The sequence below is a fragment of the Halyomorpha halys genome, unplaced genomic scaffold (assembly GCF_000696795.3).
Source record: "Halyomorpha halys isolate HHAL.00 unplaced genomic scaffold, Hhal_1.1 Scaffold836.1, whole genome shotgun sequence".
Classification (NCBI taxonomy): Eukaryota; Metazoa; Arthropoda; class Insecta; order Hemiptera; family Pentatomidae; genus Halyomorpha; species Halyomorpha halys.
The window spans coordinates 222026-229563 of NW_027116095.1; positions in this window are offsets into that span (position 1 = coordinate 222026).

Below are 7538 nucleotides of genomic sequence, written 5' to 3' on the forward strand. Positions count from 1 at the left end.
TCGATTCATTTTGTCTAACTTATTTCTCCAATGTAACAGATTTCGATATTTTTGGACCTTTCAGAACGTTGAAACTACTTCTTTCTAATTTTAGTAGATTGGTGTAAATAAATCTATTGCAAAATAACAACGAAATTTCTGAATGGGTGATTTCTTTAGAATTGTGATTTTTTTTTTATGGATTCGTTTAACCTAAAGGTATCCTATTTATTCTATAGCTAGAGATGGAGGAACGAGTTTTTCGTACATGAAGCTGCCACTTGGGCAGGCTGGAATCGAATCCGTATTAATGCAGACTTACCGGTGGTATCTAACGTAACACTTCTACTGATTCTGCTACAACGGCCTCTAAATATTTTTAGTTTTTTCTGTCTGTAGTTATATAATGATTTTTTGAGCTAACGGCGAAATCATAACCAATTCATAAGTTTGATGGCTCAAATTGCGATATCCCAAGAATATTTTGAAAAGAATTTATTTTAAAATAGTGAACAAAATTTTAGTTTATATATTATAAACATTATCGACTTTTTTTCAGTACCTACTCAATATCCTAGCTATGTGTTTTCAATTTTAAGATATTGCCTTTTTTTTTTTTTTTTAAATAAGCAGGAATTGATGCATCAATGCAAACTTGATTCTAACAGTAGCCTTCCGATCTATTGTTACCCAACTATATTATCATTATATAGTTTAATTTACTTAGATGTGTATTTGACTATTGGTGTCTATATATACCTTTTACTGTTACATCTTCACACTTTTGTAGACTATATGCAGCACTATTATGTTTAATTATGTAATTAGGAATTATTCTTGTAAAGTACATTTTGTTCAGTTCTAAATTAGCTGTATTGCGGGAGTGAATTTGAATGTAACTATAGTATTTGTATTAAATCGTAAGGAACAATTCCAAGGAAATAAAGGTGCAGAATTCATATTGTGTCTCACAATAAGGGTATTCTGTACGGTCAGTTTATTCCATTAGAGAAGTTAGGGTATTCCTCTCTCTCTTTTCCAAATGGCAAATAAGTCAGTTAATGACAATCCCCTCACAACTGTTACGATATCATGATCCATTAGAATCATGTTCATAATCATATTATAAAACAGAACTACGTGGAGGTTATGTTCCGACTGGGGACTATCTGATTACGTCCTAGACGGCCTGGCGCACTGACCGGCCATAACCCATGCATATAGACCTGCCAGTCGCTGTTCTCTAATCTGTGTTGATGCTGTCTTGACTTCAAGTGAGATCATCAGGTCATTCAAGTGACCGAGGATGCAGATCATTATAAATTAATCACACATTATGTGCTTTCGGATATCATATAATAATGAATAAAACAGAAATATCAATTAAATAATGTTAACAATTATCTACTAAATACCATACTTTTTATAAAGAAAATCGCTTATGTATAAGAGGACATTATACTACAATAAATACTACCGCACTCCCGACCATTTTCTCACATTGTATTTACAGTGAGCAATAAACATCTCATATTGAAATAAAAATAAATACTATACATTTACATTTACTGAACAGAAGGAACTGAATATTAAATAGTTTACTTATATATTATGTCTCTCAGTAAGTTCAAATCCCATTTAACATTCCATGCTGTCTGTTTTAGTGATACCAAACCGTTATCTCCTTCGATATAATACTTTGTAATTATGAAGATGTAAATAACGGACGCAAATCTATATGTTTGATGTGTTAAAAAATTAAGCATTTAACTCAATAACTTGGGAAACAAAAAAAGTCATTATTAATTACTGAAACCCTAATTTGTCTTTAGAATTTCTGTAAATAAGGTATTGGGAAGTAAAACATACTGATTTTTTAATGAATTGACGTTCGGCATCTCCGGCTAAATCAGCCTTAATAATTGAATCAATTGTTGAAAGAATATTTATGAGTCTTGTTTTCTTATGAGGACTATGTTGATATTGTCATGATAAGGGACTCAATATCAACATTTTAATATTGGAAAAATTTTAAGTTTTCCTGTTAGACCGAACGTCCAAAATATATAATATGATAAAAAAAATTATATTAATCTTCTTGTTAACTTCCTGGTTAGTTTCAGTACAATTGGTTACGAAATAACAGGGTGGAGTTATGAAAAATTCAGTTGTACTTTTATGATCTCAGACATTGTTTTGAATCTTTGTCACTACAGTACCTTATATCTGAATTTATAACATTCCCAAATCCATTGAAAGCACATCCTTCACAGAGATATGAGTGACTTAGCAAGAAACATATCAAATGAATATCGTTTGCTTAAGCTGTGCCTACTAATACCGAAGAGAAAACTTTATAACAGTTTCTTCTACATCTTTTATCCGTACAACAGGTGCATGGAGCTGCCTTTGGCCTGCTCAACAGCCCCCTACTACCTTTCCCTGTCACCTGCGTGGGTAGCAGAAATTCAGTAGTGGAAGATCCTCTCCCTCTCCATCCCTCCATTGGCCCTTCGTCCTATCGCGTGGATGGATAAGTCGTTCGAGTACGACTTGCCATTCTTTCCTCGCTCATCCTCATAACATCGCCTAGCGATTTTAGCCTTTTAATGTATGAAAAAAATGCAAATTTCTTAGTCATACTGAAGTAGCTCGCTGCTCTTCCTTCGCCAAAGGCCATTTTCGCTAGCGGTCTAGGATTCTCCTCAGAATTACTCTTTCAAATCTGTCTAATAATAATTTTATTGCTGAGGGTCCATGCTTCTCTACCGTACATGAAAACTGGTGATATTTAAGTTTTATACAGTATGATCTTGGTCGTACTCTTCACAAGGTTACTTTTAATGAGCCTTGAGAATGAGAAATATATTCTATTTTCTGCAAAAATTCTCCTTCTCACCTCCACTTCCTCGTTTAGTGAATAGTTTTTAATATAATATAAATAGAGCCAGTGCATTGAAAGTTTTTAATCGTTCCAAAAACGTAAAGCCCTATTTCATATTGAGTCCATTTCATATCCGGGCCTGCTGCGTTTTTCCTATGAGTTTTGTCATATGCAGTCTTATCTTCTTTGCCTCTAAATCAAGTGCTTTTAAGGCCGTTGTTATACTCTGTAGAGATTGCTCACTATGATGACTACATCACCTGCAAAGAGTAGGCACTATACCAGAGCAGGTAGTATACCTGGGTGATATTTGTAAACGCTGTTCCTTCGTGATTTATTCCTGCTCTATCAATGACTGCTTGTAAGGTGATGTTAAGTTTTCTACATTAAATGGTTCCGGTACTCCACAATACTTGATTTGGTAGATTGTACTCGCCGTTGATTATTGTACAAATCGAGCTAGTTTATTCGGTAGCCCCCGTTTATGTATGTCCAATATGAGTTTACTCCGTACGAATGTATCATAGGCAGCCCTTAAAGCTACAAACAACATCTACATAGTCTACTGGAATTCTTTCACTTTGTCAATCGCCTGCCAGAGTGTGAAGACTTGATCAACTCTAGACCTTTTGGGAAGGAAACCACTCTGATAGTCATCTAGTTTTAGTTTTATATATGGAAAGAGCCTGTTGTAGAGTGTTATTTATTTATATATTTTATATTCAGTATTAGGCAAAATAATCCCTCAATAGTTACTGCATATTACTGATTCTCTCTTCTTCTTGTGAACCCTATCTAGATACTGACACTATTAAGGCCTTATTCGATTGTTTAGGTAGGGTCTCCTCCCATATTTGTGATATCACTTCCTGCAGTACCCTGACGATGCGCTGCTTAAAACAATTCTGCGGGGAGTCCATTATTGCCTGGAGACTTGTATTTCATATAACATAAGATATCTTCAATATCTTCTAAATTTAGCGGAATGGTTTCCAATTTATGAGTGACCACTAGTAATTGTTCTTGGTACCTTGGATTTCCTGAATCCTGAGGTTCAGAAATTTCTCTAGAATGATACATAGAAGTAAAAAAAAAAGTATTGTCGATTTTGAGGGACTTAATGTCGCTTAAGTCACAATTCATATTGTGTCGATATAACTAATGACTTTATTGAAAGCCCAAGTGGCATATAAAAAAACTTCGTTATCCTGATTTTGTTATATTTTAACGTGGTTTTATTTTCTCTTAGCAACACCAAAACAATTTAATTGAAGGTTATACATCTAATATTTAATTATATAACAGAAATTCTAATATAATTCTTTTAGAAATTTGCGGATACGCCGCTTTGGGATTGGGCTACCTCGTACTAATTTTATAAATTTACAGAAATCATATGACTACTATATGAAAAAATAGGTGTTATCAAATAAATTTAAATGCGAGAAAACCAATATTCAAAGCTTGACAACTCACTTTTTCAAAAATTCATTTTTTATATTTAAATGAGTTGTCAGGCAATTGTTTTTGTACATTTCTACATCTCAAGAATTTATTATGTTGTGGATATCATTTCTTAGCCTCCTTTCGTTATGTTAATAGCACTTTATATGTTCAAATACCCTCTTTTAGGCATTTTTCGAACCCTTTTTTAACAGGAATAGCACCAATTTTTTTTATCTTTGAACTCATTTAAAATACTTCTAGAAATAAAATATGTTTTCATTATGAGTGTAGAGTTACCCACCAATGACTCAGTTATGGAAAAAATTGACATCACTTTTATATGTTTATCGATAATTTTGTTATTTTTAGAGAATGCTTTACTATTTAATGCTTCAAAAAATTTAGTTATATCAACTTTTTTCATAATACAAAAAATATCATCAACATATTTAAACATTATTTTGACATTTATTCCTGATTTTGAAAACACATCATTTATGAAATCATTCATGATTAATCCTGCTATTGATATTGACAAATTCCCTCTCATTGGAACTCCAAATAACTGCCTATGTAGTTCCCCATTATACTTAAATTTGCCGTTTTCACAGCATAATTTTATGCCCTCTTAAAACAAATTTTCATTTTTTATATTCGTGTATAATTTAATTTTCTCCCATTTATCATTTATAATTTTATAAACCCGTTTTAGTGGTATATTTGTAAATAATGAAGCAGCATCATAACTTATCATGATTTCATCCTCTTCAATTTTAATTTTATTTAGTTTCTCTTTTGCCTCTATTACATTAATTATATCAATATTTTTATCTTTATAAACATTTTTGAAACTATCTTTAAAAAAATTTGATAAGTTATATAATGGTCCATTTATACCATTTATAATTGGTCGAAGTGGTTTTTCATCCTTATGGAGTTTTACTAAACCATACATCCTTGGATGATTACATTTATTATTTATTAAGTTTTTTAATTCTTTTTCAGTTATCATTTTATTTTTATAGAGTTTTTCCCCATAATTGTTCACCTGTTTTTTAATATTTGGCAACGGGTCTGTCCTAAGTTTTCTATAAGTGCTTTCTTCATTTAGTATCATTTTTAACTTCCTATCATACTCCTCCTTTTTAGCAAAAAATCAACATAATTTTGATTTTGATAACACCATAATTTTACATAAAGAAAACAATTTGTTCAAAAGAAAAATACTTGAGTCAATTTATATATCAGAGAACATCAATTACACAGTTAATTTTAAAACAGATACTAACAATTTAAACAAACATTATACAGAGATTTTAAGCAAAATAAATGGAGAAATTTGTTACTATTTACAATTAATTTTAATATAGAATTTTGAGAATTAGAATAAATGACGAATTGAGACAAAAATGCAATTTAAATTAATTTAAAAACAAGGCTGACCTGTTGTGAGTGGGAGGTTATAAATGGTTTGTGTATATGTTTAGTGATTTTGGTGGATAGTTTTAAAATAACAAGAATTGGATAATTATGAATTTAAATAGAAGAATAGGTAACTAAACTTAAGCTCAGGTAAGCTTATTAATAATAAATATGACTCTCTAATAATTGACTTTTTAAATAGGTTTTTAACTTATAATTAATAAATGACCTGGGCAGAATAGCCTGCAAAAGAAATTTTAAATTTAATGTGAGAAGAATTTATAATTGAAGGTATGTTATATTATTAGTGATAATGTTGGTGTTATAAGTGTTACAAATGAATATATAATATAAACTGTTAAATATTTAGATGTCCTTGATGATGGCTGAAATGGCCGAAATGTTGGACTGTTGAAATAAAAAGTGTGGAGACAAAAAAGGATACAAGTTTTGATTTATTTAATAATTAATTTATTAACATTTATCATAAACACAACTTTGATATTAAATAATAAATAATCAGATGAACATTCGAGCCTTGACGAAGATGAAATTAAAAAATATATATTTATAATGATAATCTAGCAGACAAATTTATTCGGGATCACAAGGAATAAAATAATTCACATAATAAATTGTATATTTTTATTATATGAATAATATTGAATAACAATAAAGATAATAAATAAATGGTGAATAAACTACACAAGAAACCAAGCTGTCATAAAAGAAATGGATAGCAAATTACAAAATGTGTTTGCGTCAATAGGCTTTTTCAAAATAAGGAGTATTATACCAGGGACTCAATCGGTTTTAAGTTTCATTTCTTTGAAGATAGTGATATAGCTCAATAATTTAGCGTTGTTCTAAAGTCTGAGTCTTCAATATTTACTTAACTTGCGTGTAGATTCTCAAGAAAAGCGGAATGGGTACTCCAAGTCCAGTTTAGTCAAGTCAACCCAATCCTATCCTTTTCGGTACCATCACTACCTGAAGAGGTAACGAAAGGATCCTCGACGGAGAGGTCCATGTTATGAATACTACTAAGAATCTAAAATTCCTAGAAGTTAACAGGAATTCTACCTAGTTTACATATTTCCAGTTATAATAGAAGTCAGCAATAAAACGGTAATAAAAGTCAGAGGCTTTTGTTTAAGCTGGGCCTGCCTATGTAAAGAAAAATCCAGAGTGCCTTCTCCCAGATTCGCATTGACTGGTTTTTAGTACAATTTATTTTATTTTTAATAATTTATTTATTGTTATTTACAATTGTATACAAATAAACGCTTAAAAACATGCCACTTGAGAAAAGAAACTTGTCAGCACAAGGAATCTTTTTTTTTTTTTTTTTTTTTTTAATAATTTATTTATTGTTATTTACAACTTTACTAACTTTGACATAGTGACATGATAAAAACATGTCACTATGTCACCTACAGCAAATTTACTTGTTGTATATATCTGTATACAGTTGTAAATAACAATAAATAAATTATTAAAAAAAAAAAAATCCTTGTGCTGACAAGTTTCTTTTCACGTGGAGATGTGGAGAATCTACCCACTGATAGAACTCCAATAACATTTCTAGAGTAGTAGATTTCGAGGCCATCTTCTTTTCAGACCCCTAGGAAGATTATTAGGTGGGAAGGAGAAGCCAAGTTAGAAACAAGTGGATTTGGGTGGTTGAGAAGTTTATCATGGAAGGAATGGTATCTGGTTCTGGCCAAATCGACAATATATGGAACATTGAGGTCCTGATGGATGACTTGATTTGTGACAAAGTAAGGAGCATTAAGGATTTTACGAA